The following is a 15536-nucleotide window of genomic DNA, read 5'->3' as shown; positions in this document are numbered from 1 at the left end:
GACACTGTAATAGAGGTGAAAGATATAGGAAAGGGGGAGAACTATTCAACGTCACTAGAAAGCGCTATAGATTGCTGCACTAAATCATCCCAAACTTTTCAACAACCTAAAAATGTTTACTTTTATGCAATATTTCCGAGTACTTATCTAGAGGTGGACCAATGCGGCAGTCCAGGTATAAATTAAGTAGTAACAGTAGGACTTACCTCTAATCGTATTTTTTTTTTGTCTGGAAGGAGCAATGAGAAAAATGCCTTTAGACATTAAGGCATAATTTTACCTTAAGGATAGCTGTGATAGATATTCACATGAAAACAGAAATGAGGTGATGATATCAAGCAGTCATCACTGACAAACCCAGATAAGACAACACTGATAAACATTCTGCAGAGTTTGGGAGGGGAAGGGATCACTGGATTGTAACTCAAAAGCACATATTATAGAAGCACAGAAACTTTCCTAGGGCAGATATCTGTAAATCTTTACCACTTGTAGGACTCGTCAGGCACATTACATTTTCCAAGCCTTCTGTGAATATTAGTCTTGTTTTCAAAACACCAACCAGAGCATGAAAACAGAGCCTCGAGGGCATGAATGCACTATCACTCCCTGTTACAGAAATGGGAAGTAAATCAGAGCACTAAAAGGGAGAAATTAGTTTCCCAAAGTCAGAAGAAGCTGGACTAGGCCCTGGGAATTGTCATTAGCTAATAGGGACGAGCAATCTGCAGAACTAGTCAAGACCCATTTTGCTGCAGTTACTGATCTCTGCCAACCTGCTTTGGTTGCCCATGCCAAAGGGTGCAGAAGCATGCTGGACTTGCTCCAAATGAGAGAGACAACTGAAAATTAATCAAATGACCAACAGCCACAGACTTGGTCTGTCATCTCTTTGGAATTACAGTTTAAGAGGCTACTGGATCACAACAGCAGTCTAAGCACACTGTCTCATGTTGCCATTTGAATGGAAGGTAACCTATTGATATTTTAGCAGTATTTATTTTATAAAATTCTTCATGGAGATTTAAAAGGAAGTTGCAGCTAGCAATCATTTGAATGAGCAGAAGTGAAAAAGGGGCTGGTAGTGATTACATTGTAACAAAACAGATGGATGGTAAAGCCAAATTAGTTACTCAGAATTGACATCTCTTGTGTAAAATTAATGATGGATAAATGAGATTAAATAAAATAAGGCCTAAGGATGTGTTTTAAAAGACTATAATTTCAACTTGAACCTTTGAGGTTCAAACTCATTAGACTAACTTGAACAGATTTTCTTTTGTTCTATGTGCTTCAGCATTACTGGCTTGAGGAAGAACTACATCAAAGAGGCTACTTCAGGCTAGCCAACATGAGGAGGAAAAAAGAAAACAATGCAGAGTTATCTTATCATCTAGAGTTTTGGGCTGGCTACAAACAACAGCCAAATTAATTCCCAAGCTCGCAATGAATCCCCCCAAGCTCCTGTTGCCATACAGAAGTTCTCTAAGGACAAAAACTACCCAAATGGTGCTATCTGTAAGATTGGCAACTGTTATCCAATAAAATTGCCAACCCCTTTAAGAATCATCTCAATCAGCAAGAATGTGCTTCCTCAACAAAATTTTGTTTAAGACTTAAACCCCCCTTGTTTAAGGGGTTTCTCTTTCATTCCGTACTATGAACAGCTAGGAACAACTAACTGAAATCAATTATTTTTATACTATTATGTGACAAAAGCCTAGCAAGACAAAAATGTCTTAGCATAGCTCGGAAGCCTGGAATAATGCATGCTTATCACCAGCTGTAGCTGTCTAAAAAAAAATCTGTTGATTATATAATCATCTTAAATCCCTGCGTAGGTTGGAGACTTAAACGTTGTTAATGATAGCTAAAGACCAAAGCAGATGATTGTTAATCCTCCTTTTTTTTAAAAGAAGTTATACACTAAATAATACATTATTGCAGTATTAAGTGGCTTTTTACTTTATTGATTAATCTTGTGTCTTACTGAAAAGCTTAAGAAATGTTTAAGACGTTTAATTAGTGAACTTAAAGTTGTTCTTCAGTCTTTCTCCTGGTGCGTTCTGGTCCACATAAATGCTGTTTGAAGAAACATAGATTAAAAACCGCAGTGTTTTCCTGTAAGTTCAACTAATATGAAGCAGAGATATTAATCAAATCACAGAAATGAGCAAGTAAGGATAAGAATCCTAACACATTTTATAAGTTGCGTGTTCTATATTTTTGAGTTCTGGGTTGGTTAGGTTCTGCTTTTTTCTCATTAAACTAGAAGACAAGAAATTTTTCATTTTACCAAAATCAATGCTTCCTTCTCTTACTTATTTACATTTGAAATTAATACTTTCCTTGTATTAGTACAAATGCCATTAACCACAGAATTTTGCTTGTTTGTACTTTCACCTGAGCTGCTCAAGGGACACTAAATTTAGCATCTCACAGAGAGAACTATTTACCCTCAGGGTCAGCATCAATCTATGTGCCAAATCTCTTGTTGTATCACAGCAGCTTCTAAAAAAGAAATTGAGGGACTTTTGAAAAAGTTGCAGTGGTTTGTGAAGAAACAGCTAAAGGAAATAATCCTAAACGAAATACACATTTTCCCAATCAACTGAATGTTGGGGTTCTAGAAAATAAAAGAAAATAAGAACTAATCTTCAAATCCATAGTTTTTGTGCAATTCAGTATCATTTGAAACAGACATTTCTTCACGTTCTAGAAATTCAGCCTCTCTGAAGAGAGAGGATTTTTTTTTTTTAATGACACTACAGAGGAGACATACATACACAGCACTTGCTGATGTAGGCTTTACCTTTATTTATTGCCTTGCTTAATGGAAAAGAAAGGCACTTAAGACCAAAAATACATGCCAGCCTCTTCATGCACAGAAATTTAAGAACAATTCCCCTTCATCAGGGAATCCTTACTGCAGAACAGAGAGTGAACAGCTGTGGAGCTATGACGTTTTATAGTATCTGAGGGTTTGTTCTTAAAGAAGGATTTTCTCTGATTTCAGAAGCACAGACTCTTTAATTATGTGCTTGTTTTAGTTCAGTTTGAGACATATTTTCAGTAAGTACCGCGGTAATTTCTCTCTTTTCTTTCAAATTTAGAATGAAAAACATAATTATGTTTCAAACAGATATAGCTCCCATAAAACGAAAATAAATAAGATAGATTTAGAGAAAACAAAGTTGCTTCAAAAAGTTTCGGGAGATATTAATTTCCTGGGAAAAGCATGTAACTAAAAAGGAAAGAAACTGTTCCTGCCAGGAATAAAGACGTAAGGACACTTTAAGTGGAAACTGGATACTTTAACTTGTTTTGCAATGTTTCCACCATTACTTTTTTGTTTGCATGCGGGCATGAAGCAAATGCATCTTTCAAATACCTGTTCTGAGATATTTCTAAGTCTCTCTTCCTGGAAACCTTCTGCTCTTCTTTTCACCTCTCTTCCAAGCCCAACACCATATATCCAGTACTTTCCAATCCTTTCACCGTCACTCTCCGCACTGCCGCTCCTCTCCCATACACCACTCTCTCATGTTACTTCCTAACGCCAACAATATCTCTTGCTGCTTCACAGAGCTGATAGTGCCGTTTGGGAGGGCACTGCTATAATTAACTCTGGCATCACCCCTGTGATTTATCTTTGTCATCTGAGTCCTAGCAACACCAATAATGTAATGGGTTGGATCCATTAGCAAATCAGTACATTTCAAACACAAAACAGGAGTAAGGTGATGGACATTTCTTCATCCACTTGCAGCTCCCACAAGCATAGCACCTTAAAATTCATCCTTAGACTTCTACCGTTTATAGCAAGTCATAGTTCATATACTCCCATGTCTTCCTACTGCTTAGGTCGCCCAAGGAAATTTTCCTATGTATCTCCCTGCCTGGATATATTAGGTATCATCTGGAGAAGGGAATGAGGAAACTCGAATTACCTCATTAGTAGCTAAAATAAACAAATTCTCCTGCTGATTCCATCCAGTTCAGCATATTACCTCATGGAGGGCTATCACATGCCAAGACAACACATTTGGCTCAAGAATGTCCTAAAATATACTTCACTGGAGGCATTGTCTGGCAAGTGTTGCTATACGTGTTCTCTGCTCTTCGTAAGTTGTCCGAGAAAGGCTATAGGGACAGATAACACTTTGGCCTGGTCCTGGCTTTTGTTACCTTGTTATAAACTCATTGCACCACCCTCAGGTACCACAGCGGCCCTACCTGTTGAAACTTAAGATGCATAGGTACATCAGATCAGCTGCTTGACTCTTCTGACAGTGGAGGGCTGATTAGCTCAAGAACAAAAAAACCCTGGTAATTGGTAGATACTGTTTTCAGGATCCCAAACGGGTATCTTTGTAAGGTGGACATACTTCCCTGGATTTTTAACAAAGCATGGATGTGATGGAGTACAGGTAAGGCTGCTGAAAACTGCACAGCAATAAAGGAAGTAAAGGCAGGTTTACACCTTTTCTGGCTTCTTGACAAATGTCCCAGGAATAACTTAAAGTAATACCAGTCCCCTAAAATTTTCTTCAAATATTCCCTTCACAGGGTTATTTTGTTCAACTGCAGGAACTCTTGCCACAGCCTCCATTCGTTAGGATCGCGCTCTCTGCTCTTCAAACATGCTAGCAATTTCACAGCAGCAAATTACTGAAAGAAACTTCTGCTGGTCAGCTTTCCAGCAGGCTTTACACCACCTCTAATTAAGGATGTCTCTTTCCTAATGTATCGTTTTATTTTTTATCTGCAATTTTCATTTAGTTATAAACTATTTAGCCTTCTGTTGTGAGTTGCTAAGACAGCTTTTACCTTTTATTCTAAACATGATTGCTTTTGTTGTGTAGGGAAACTACACAATCTATTTAAAATCTTTGATTCTTTCTGATGAAAAGTAATATGTAAGTGTAATATGTCATCTAAAACATTTTACTCGTGACATCACAAAACATTTCATTCTGGACAAAATATAATGTTTGACAGAAAACCATTGATTTGTATTCTTTTAAATAGTAAGAATTGGATACTCATCTATTTTATAAAAACCAATGTATTTAAAAGAAAAACACTGATTTCCTGAGAGATATCACTTTTTATAGTATTTTTTATGAATTATTTTGATTACTAATTTAATCTGTATGGATATTTACACAGTATTACTTTAAGCATTCAGTAGAGCCAAAGGAAAGATGCCAGGAAAAACAGTAGTTGCCTGAGAATCTGGAGTTCTATATTCAATTCTGCTGTACAAGTCCAACACATAACCTTTGGGGATTTTCTTCCCTTATCAAAAAAATGTTAGGATAAAATAAATTAGACAGGACATGGACATTACAAAAATATTCCATCAGAGAGTGCATCATACAATGACTCCAGATAAATGAGTTCTTCAGCATTTGCCATTTACCAGCCCAAATTACTGTGACTAAAAAGAGTGGGAAAGAGCGAGACCCAAATCTTTTCATTATCATAAAGGATAAAAATGAATGTGTTTTAGAACAAGTTCTTGAATAACAGCAGCACTGTTACTGCATGCTATGAATAAGTAATTAACAAGGTAATTGTGCTTAGGAATGTATTTACTGTGTGTAAAATTACCTGTCATGCAAACTCATGCTTTTTTCAACAGATATCTTTGAAATTCCTAAGAGCAAATGGCAGGTTGTACAAAAAAATAAAAATAAAAATAATCAGTAAATAGTTATTCAGCTATGTTAGCAACACAAACATGCCTAAGGCTAGGAAAGATTCATGTCTTATCTTAAATCTTTCCAAATGTCTGTCTCATCAACAGAAATAATACTGATTTTAGAATTTTATGACTTTTTTTCTTCCTCAGACTACAGTAATCAAATAATTTAAGTAATTCCTTTTCACTTTAATTGCAGCTTTTTAAAAACAGGTTAATAACCATCCAGATTTAAACTGTAGATTTTATGACTTATACTTATTATGCAACCCATTAAAGTTTTATAGTCTTTGCAGAATAAAATAATCATTGATCTTTTTCATCTGAGTGCTATTAAGACAAAGGGTGTAAACATCAACTGATTAAAATATTATTTAAAATGCTTTATAAAATTTAGTTTTAAGTAATTCCACTCATCAAAACTTGACAAATCTGAAGAGTACTTAATTTAATTTCCTTTACAAGAATGTTTTGCATGCAAAGCAAAAGCCTGAGGGTCCCTCAGTCCCCAGTAAAGTCTGTGCTATTGCCTTTGCCTTGGATACTATGACTTTCCAACAGCAAGCTATCTGTCAGCCCACTGTGCAGTGCCCTCTAGGAAATGTGTAAGGCAGGATGAGATAACTCAAAGTCTATTCTTTTGCTATTATTAAGCATCAGTTAAACAAAAATGTATGTGAGATATTTAGACCCTATTGTTTAACAATAAAAATAAACCACTTAAGTAAATTATAACAGGTACGCAAAAAACAAAGCTTGCTGCGTGTCATTTTTAGGTATGTGGAGCCCTTTGTCCAGAGATCATTTCCAGCCAACAACACTGCTCGTGAAAACACCTACACCATAGTGTAGTCACGAGCTTATATAAACAGGGTGCTTCTGCCTCAGACCTTTTCAGTTAGTTATGAACATGGGAATTGGTGGAGACTAGTTAGAAGTCCACCTGTTCTCACATGGCAAAAAGGAGCAGCAAAAACATCTGTTCTTCAATCACAAGGAGCTGAGTGGCTGGAGAGTGATATTATTGCCAGAAAAATCCTGAAGAAACTGTGAGCTATCAAACAGATGGTGCAAGCGCATGTGCTATATGCTCAGCCTGCGCGAAGAACAACATCCTACTCACAACCACAAAGTAAATACAATCTGCAGGCGGCAACTGCCAAATGACCGCCAGCACTGAGACATCCATAGGACCTTGAATGAGGCCACAGAGCTGAATGCCAACAGAGATGGTAGCTGGAGAAGGCCAAACGCAGGTGATGCTATTACATGCATACTGGAAATAAGCCTTCCAGATAAATCAAAACAGGTTTACTAAAGGCACACACTACACTCCAAAAACTGGACAGCAACCAGGAGACAGGTATGGTCAAATAATTTACATCCACATTACAGTTACAGAGATGAATTCAAGGGTAGGTATTATAATGTTCAGAAAGGTGAAATGACACACAGAGGCTATTTTAAGGTTACCTTAAAATTTGCTTCCCCAGGAGAATGCACATCCCAGAAACCTGAATTTCTACTGAAAGCAATGACAGAAGGTTGGAGCATCCCTGATACAAATTTAATTAAAATGGAAAGAAAACTTTTTAATGGATTTTCTTTTTCCCTGGTGTCTACCCATTTGTACCCATGAGCAAAATCCCCTAAGCTCTCAAGACTGCTGTATTCTATGTGGCAAGAGGTGACAGCTGCTCATGATAAGCATAGGAGACTGCTAACATAGAATGAATGCCAACAGAAACATAGAATCATTTGGGTTGGAAGGGACGTTTAAATATGAAGTCCAACCTTGTCCAACATGTTGGACATGTCCGTGGGCAGGGACATTGTTCACTAGACCAGGTTTGCTCAAAATCCTATCCAACCTTACCTTGAATACTTTCAAAGATGGGGCATCCACAACTTCTCTGACAACCTGTTCCAGTGTCTCACCACCATCGTTGTGAAAGATTTCTTCCTTATGTCTAATCTAAATTTACCCTCTTTCTGTTTAAAACCATTGCCCCTTGTCCTGTCACTGCAGGCCCCAGTAAAAAAAAATCTCTCTCCATCTTTCTCAGAAGCCCCTTTAAGTACTGGAAGGCTGCAATAAGGTGTCCCCGGAGCCTTCTCTTCTCCAGGCTCAACAACCCCAACTCTCTCAGCCTGTCCTCATAGGAGAGGTGTTCCATCCCTCTGATCATTTTTGTGGCCCTCCTTTAGACACACTCCAACAGGTCCACATCTTTCTTGTTTTGGAGACCCCAGAACCGGACGCAGTACTTCATGTGAGGTCTCACCAGAGTAGAGGGGCAGAATCACCTCCCTCAACCTGTTGGCCACACTTCTTTTCATGCAGCACAGGATGCAATTGACCTTCTGGGTTGCAGGCACACATTGCTGGCTCCTATCCAATTTTTCATCCACCAGTATCACCAAGTCCTTCTCCACAGCTGCTCTCAATCCATTCATCACTCAATTTGTACTGATATTGGGATTGCCCTGACCCAGGTGCAGGACCTTGCACTTGGCCTTGTTGACCTTCAGGAGGTTCATATGGGCCCAATGCAAGCAATTCCAAAAACAGGGTCAGGCGTGCTGCTACAACATAAGGCAATGTTAAGAGAAAGATAACAAGAAAACTTTTGTTGATGCCTGGTTTGAAACGTGCAGGAGTCCCAGCAGTTAGTTGAAGGCAGAGGCCAAAAATTTTTAGAGGATGTTGCAAAAGGATTAAGGTTAGATTTGGTAGGATGCTCCTTACCCAGGCATCAAGTCCAAACCAAATAATAGGAATCACACTGGAGACTACTGCTACGGAGCTGAGACACTACTCCCCAGCTGCTCTGCAGTGCAAAGGAAAGTAACAGCCATGCAATCACAGGCAACCATGGGAAGGTTACCTGAGGGTTGCAGGAACGCTTATTTGGACAAAGCCAGAATATGAGCTCTGTTCCGTGTCCATGATGCAAATCATGGACCATACATAAGACCAGACAGCCAGGGTATTCCTGGAGGTCTGGTTCCACCCTAAAATGACTCAAAACTGGAAAAAGACAAAGAGCTTAATTTTACCATGTCTCCTGAGCTGTGAATATTTCCTCTACAGCAGAGAATCAGAGCTTTACTCTTGTTTCAGAGCCCAGGGTGTAGATTAAGGATTTAATTGTACAGCAAATACATCTGGCCAATACAAATAATTGAATATTTCATAGCAATGATGATTCATTCCTGTTTTGCAAGCACCAAATAAAACCATCTAAATTGCCAGGATTTTCTTGTGTTTGCTCATACCCTAATCCCTCCTCTTCCACTGCAGTCTTCATATTAAATGCTCTGGCCAGTGATGAAAATGTTATTATAACAAAAATTTCCTGAACCCAACCATTATTTTTGCAATCTTCCTAATGCTTTTTCTTAATATTTTGAAAAATATGCAGCTAAACAGCAATAGAGATATAGACCATAAAGGAGAGTATAGCTATCTTACAGCTCAATTGCAGTGCTATAGAAAGAGCAAGCCGAATGCCCTGTTTCTAGACACCTGTAAATGAGCAGCCATGCAAGGAATATCCCCAGAAATAATAATCTCCTTTGTCTGACAAATTAACCATTTGGTGCACTACAGTTCTGCACCTGATGAAGGTCCTTCTCATGGAAATAACATTAAAAACCAGCACAGAATATATTGTACTGCCAAGTTCTTCTATGTAGGCAATATTCCATTTTGACTGACATGAAACTGAGGCCCTTGCATTGTCCTCTGACTATCCCTTTCTGGAAACAAAGCATTCTGAGGGCATATCATCACCACTGAACTTTAAAGGATTTTATATACTGAGGAAAAAGAGTCTCATTATGCTCCTCTGCTCAATTAAGTCAGAAAACATAAAACAAAACCATTAAGTAGAGACATAAAAAACCCTGGGTTTATTTTGTAAATTTCTGGCTGCTAATATTTAGAAAAACTAACATGTATTTCAGACTCCTCCACTCTTCACTATCAAAAGCTACATCTCATTCATAACATCCAGAAAACTGGCACCTAATTTCTGTGGCACATATCTCTGCTCTAGATAAGAAACTATCCGGGACAAAAGCCCAAGGAAAAGGGTTTTTAAAATGCCTTCTGGCAGCTTTTTGACAGGTTTTCTCCACATTTTCTGGCATAACCCTTCCCAGAAATACTTGTCAGCAAGCAGGTTTTCTACACTGTCCATTCCTATCAGTTGTCCGGCCACAACAGGACAAGACTGCATTCCCCAAACAGCCACAGAGCTACGCCCTGTATGAGCTAACTCAGTGGTTATCATCAGGTCAGGCAGAGCCCGACAGCAAGACCAGAGTAGGGAGAAAAGCAGCTCCCAGTAAAACAAGCCAGCTGTAATTGCAAGCTACTGATACCTACAAACACAAGCTTCACTTCAATAAATAGAGTGCGCAGCCTTTGTGCTGCCCTGGAAGCTGCTAGGATGTTGCACAGGCTGGTTTTCAGGAAGCAAGAAGCACTAAATCGGGCCCCTAACCCAAGCTGCCACTGGAGCCCTGGTCATAGAATCATAGAACAGTTTGGGTTGGAAGGGGCCTTTAGAGGTCATCTAGTCCAACCTCCCTGCAATAAGCAGGGACATCTTCAACTAGATGAGGTTCCTCAGAGCCCCGTCCAACCTGACCTTGAATGTTTCCAGGGATGGGTGTCTACTGCCTCTCTGGGCAACCTGGGCCACTGTTTCATCACCCTTGCTGTGAAAAATTTCTTCCTTAGATCTAGTGTAAATCTACCCTCTTTCAGTTCATAACCATTACCCCTTGTCCTATCACAACAGGGCCTGCTAAAAAGTCTGTCCCCATCTTTCTTTATAAGCCCCCTTGAAGTATTGAAAGGCTGCAATAGGTGTCCTCGGAGCCTTCTCTTCTGTAGGCTGAACAACCCCAACTCTCTCAGCCTTTCTTCATAAGGAGAGGTGTTCCAGCCCTCTGATCATTTTTGTGGCCCTCCTCTGGGACCCGCTCCAACAGGTCGGTGTCCTTCCTGTGCTGAGGACCCCAGAGTTGGACAGAGTACTCCAGGTGGGGTCTCACCAGAATGGAGCAGAATCGCCTCTCTTGACCTACTGGCCACGCTTCTTTTGATGCAGCCCAGGATACAGTTGGCCTCCTGGATTGCAAGCGCACATTGCCTAATCTATGAGCAATGGCTGCTGTTACCTCCTCCTCCTTTCCCATAGGGTAAATGTCTACCAGGGGAAGGTGAAACATGGAGCCGTAAATGTTGCACCTGGGACTGTTGGCACAGAACAAACAAAGAGGAAAAATCAGGGGACTGAACAAGGATTACTAAAGATGGATCATGAGAACGAGATGTCTGTAGAGTAACAGTTCATTTTCCATCCATGTTTAGTACAGTTCTGGCATTGTCACTGCTTTTCCAAGTCATAAGTTTCTAGTCAAAACTGTAATTATGTTTCTTTCCAAAGGATGCGTCTTTGGGAAACTTTCCACTGGCAACGAGGGGAGATCAGTCTTTAGTCTGTAGTTAGGATGGAGCTTTTCAAGCAACATCCCCAATTCCGCTTACAAGCATTTACTCAGATCTACATTGTGGTCCTCTCCTCTACAGATTATGCTCACACTACAGTCTACAAAGTGTGATACAATATTTTTTAAAAAATTGTCAGGAAAACAGTTAGCATATCCTCCAAAGAACAAACAAGGAGTGCAATGCATTGTCTGATTTTCCATCTAGTAATGGCAAATGTCCTAAATTTGTAAACTTTAAATTCTGTCTCTCAAGAGGCTGAAATATATAATTCTGAGAGTTTCAGAAATAAGCAAAACCTGTTTTCTGATGCATCTGTGCTTTGAGGATGATGGGCTTTGGAGACTACTGAGTTTTTTCTGTGGGAGGGTAACTTAGGGCTGACACTGATTGCTAGCAAAATGAAGCATTTCTTCTTAGTCCAGGGATTCATATAAATGTTTTCCTACAAGTTAATTAACTTCTAGACTTTGATGCTTTGTGAAACCTCTTTGCAACCAACCATTGACTCCTGAACAGGAACACCACATATGCACTTTCACATGCATCCATGGACCAGCGCATATTCAATACAACAGCTGAAGCTTTGTGTCTCTAAGAACCAGTTCTTAAAAGCACACAGACTTAAAGCTTCGCACTCTGCAGATGAAAACACGGAAGTATACCAAATGTTTGCTAAATGACTTCAAACATTTTTCAGAATAAACAATTTAATTATTTTTCTATTCCTCTGACAATCTTCAAATCATATTTTAAAAAGCTACATAGGCATTTTTTATAGCTGTAGTTTTTCATTCATAAAATTTAGCTATTTAAATCCCATACATTTGATTCATCTTTTTCCATCAGATAAACTTGCAATGAACTTGTGATTCTTTTTACATATGACTTGAGGGTACCCATTTGCTCCACAATTAAGATCTTAGTACCTACAAATGTTCAGCTAACCAGATTGTTAATTGGTATGTTTTCTTTATGCTTTCTTGCATAAATAGAAAAAGTTCCCCCTGAAACTGAATGTTTCAAAGGTTCATGTTATCTTCCTTGCATTTCTCAGATTACTCACGTTTTACTTTTCCCTCTCCTCAGTGTCCAGCGATATTACTGATAAAGGTTTGCACACCCCATGTTATCTCTTCTATTCTCTGCTCCAGTGAAAGCTTTGGCCTTCATAGAAATCAGAGCTGAGACTTTTCCTCAGAGGCAACCAGCAAAAACTGAGCTAGCTTTAGAACAAAATCATCAGTAACAAAGTAATCTTATGTTTGTAATAAACTGAAATACAGTGAAAAAATGTTATAAAATCAACACCTTACTGTTATTATTTATGATACTTAAGATCAGTATTTGGTTTTGTTAGTTCTTGTGTATGTACCTGAGATTCACCATCAGTAAATTACATTTGCTTTCACCTCTTCTAATATTTCTATCCAGTTCATCTGAATCCTCAAATTCCCTTAAGATTATCTTTAGACAAAATTAGAAGCCTAACTGCTTGATAAATGGGAGCATTCCTCTGTAAACATACAATACAATGTCAGCACTTCTGCCATCTGAGTGGAATTTAATATATCAGTTATGAACAGCTTATGACCTGTCCTATAATGTGGGATTCATCTAAACAAATGTAGATGCAGCTGAGTTCCTCATTATAGTCAGCTGAGATGAATGGGAACTTCAGGCTTCACTTCACCTCATGCCAAAGTAGACATATAGGGTGCTTGCATTGCAACCCACCTTTATCTACTTTTCTCCACTTAAAAAAATGGAGAAATTGCTCATTTTTCTCCATTCTCTTTTGCAAAGAATCTTAGGCTGATTGGCTCAGATGCCTACGCCTATCACAACCAAACTCTCAAGCTGAGTTTGGATTGCCATAACCAGAGACCACTTCTTTTCTCTGAAATTATAACTGAATTTTTACTCAAGTTTCTCCTTGATCATGCTCTTCTCAAGTGAAGACAGTTGAAAAGTGGCCAATAAGTGGCCAAAATTTTGGACTTCCTTCTATCCTTTTGGGAAGTATCCCAGACATGCTGCCAAGCTCACTAATTTCTGGTGAATTGTGCGAGGGTCAAGAGTTCTTTAGAAATCTATTTCCTAAGACACAGTCTATGATAAACTTGACATTTCAATCCAGGGTAAAGCTAATTTATCGACAAGATGAGAGAGAACGTCCAGTTCAGTGTTGAGAGTTCTGAGTCTTTTACTGGCCACCTGCTTGACCTTGGTTTAGCCACAGAACATAAATGACACTGCGCTGACACTGTGTAGGATTGTCAACGAAGTCAATGAATATAAAGCATTATCAACAGGTACAATTGTTCATGAGCATGCATATTTATGAAGATCATTTTTTGGTTAATCACTTGTTTTCTGTCTCACATTCACATACTTAACGCCTTTGCCAGACATTCTGTTTAAATCTAGTATGACATGTGGGTTACCTTCTCCTTACGCTGATAGTGCTCAGCAGCAGCTGATGTGTCCCCAAAAGATTTGTCAGCTTGGAAAAAAATTCTGGAAATATACAGAACTTCTCAGTTAGCCTACATGTTTGGAAGATGCCATTAACCAGCTCTGGCATATGAGCTAAACATAGCAGCGTTCAATAATGTTCAGAATGAAAATGCGAGCACCGAGGATGATGTTGCATATGTCAGCACACATGATGAAAAGGCAAAGGCCACACCGCAAAGCAGAGACTATAAGCAGCAAGGCAGGTGACAGCAGTTCTGATGGCAGCATCCTCACTCTTGGGACTGACGTATGCAGCAAAGGTGGAGGTGGCAGATGGCCACACGTCACAGGAAGCAGTATGTCACACAGGAACGAACTCGAGTGCTGTTAAAAAGGGCTGCTAGTCTAACTCTTGAAACCTAGGCTCAGTTTACTGAAAAACTGAAGAGACGAGGAGTCTGTAAAGTCAAAGTACAGTGTTTATACCAAACGATATACTGCTAAGATGATGTTCAGGAATAACAGGGTTTTGAAAGGAGTCTATTTTTACTTTCTTGTTTCCAAATTAATACGAGCACATCCTTCCTCCTTCTCCCCCAAGATAATTATAGTATAAAATCAATCTTTGTAAGAAGAAAAGAAACTGCAAATTAATGGAACAACATAAGATTAACAATTATTTATTAAAATTCATAATTAAAGTGACATTTGGATTATGCAGAGTTAAACAATTAGCAAAACAATATGAAGACTCTGAACTATGGAAAATCATGAAAGAATAGAAATTCTAATAGACAATTTATAAAAATTCAGCTGTCCTATTGCATTAAATACAAACAGCAATCACAAAGCAAAATGGTAAGAAAAAACCTAAAGCATACTGAACAAGTCTAATGGTTTATTCATTTCCTTATGAGTTATCAGTAACTTGGTTAAAACCAGCACTTGTTAAAACTTGGCCGCATAGCTATATATATTTCAAAATTTGAAAAAGTTTCTTTGTAATGAAAAGTTTTTTGTAATAATAATTCTTTGACATATTGTTTCCGCGCATTTTAAGACTTGCAGCTCATAGCTTCTCTGATCTCTATTAATGCTGTGAATTGCTTGAATTTAAGACTGCATAAATAAATGTTTTTGAAAATTAGTTCATTTTAATTACTTTAAAGCAAAATGAACATCCATAAAAGGTAAATAAATATTTAATTATGGAAATTTTCTTTTGATTACTAGAAAGTCCTTCTAGAATGGGCATGTTCTTTTCTTACAATTAATTATTGTGATTAAGATTTTTGCATGTTAATTAGAATTGTTTTGGCATGGCAATTTCCACCCTTTTCCATGTCTCTCAAAGTAGGGGAGCACACACATTCTTAATTTTTTTTTCTATATCTAGTATATGCAAATAAGGAAAAGAACTTCCCAGAGTACATTCAAATTGAAAAGGAGCATAATTCTATAAAGTCAAAATTAACAGTAAACCAATTGAGACTTTTTTTTTCTTTTAAAGCATTAAATATCTCAGCCAGAAACAGGAAAAGCGAAACATTCCTGACATATGTCAGTAAAATAATGAAAATACCTAAGAGGGAATAAGTTCTCTATAGTCATAGGTGGTATGACTAAGTAAACAAATTGTTAAAGAGAAATCTAACCTCTTTTTAACCTAAGGCGTGAGAAATAAAATATTCTAATCTGAAAAAAATCCACTGGCTTGTTTGCCAATGAATGGCTCATATGCCAGCTAATGCTGTTCTCACTCTTACTTTAAGGCCTGACAGCCTTATCTTTTGTAGCCCCTCCGATTTCTACATTTTAAGTATTTCTCAGGAAGCCTGTTAGAGA

The 15536-nt window shown here is 38.3% G+C and overlaps 1 protein-coding gene across 1 annotated transcript in view; it reads right to left on the bottom strand.

Annotated features, from left to right (window-relative positions):
- Positions 1-15536, bottom strand: part of ZNF385D (zinc finger protein 385D) — a gene marked incomplete at both ends in the record, with an annotated part of 433722 nt that overhangs the window by 119785 nt on the left and 298401 nt on the right. The window lies entirely within an intron of this gene.

This window comes from Phaethon aethereus (assembly GCF_964289735.1).
Source record: "Phaethon aethereus genome assembly, chromosome: 2".
NCBI classification, from domain to species: Eukaryota; Metazoa; Chordata; class Aves; order Phaethontiformes; family Phaethontidae; genus Phaethon; species Phaethon aethereus.
This window is presented reverse-complemented; position numbering and strand designations above follow the sequence as displayed.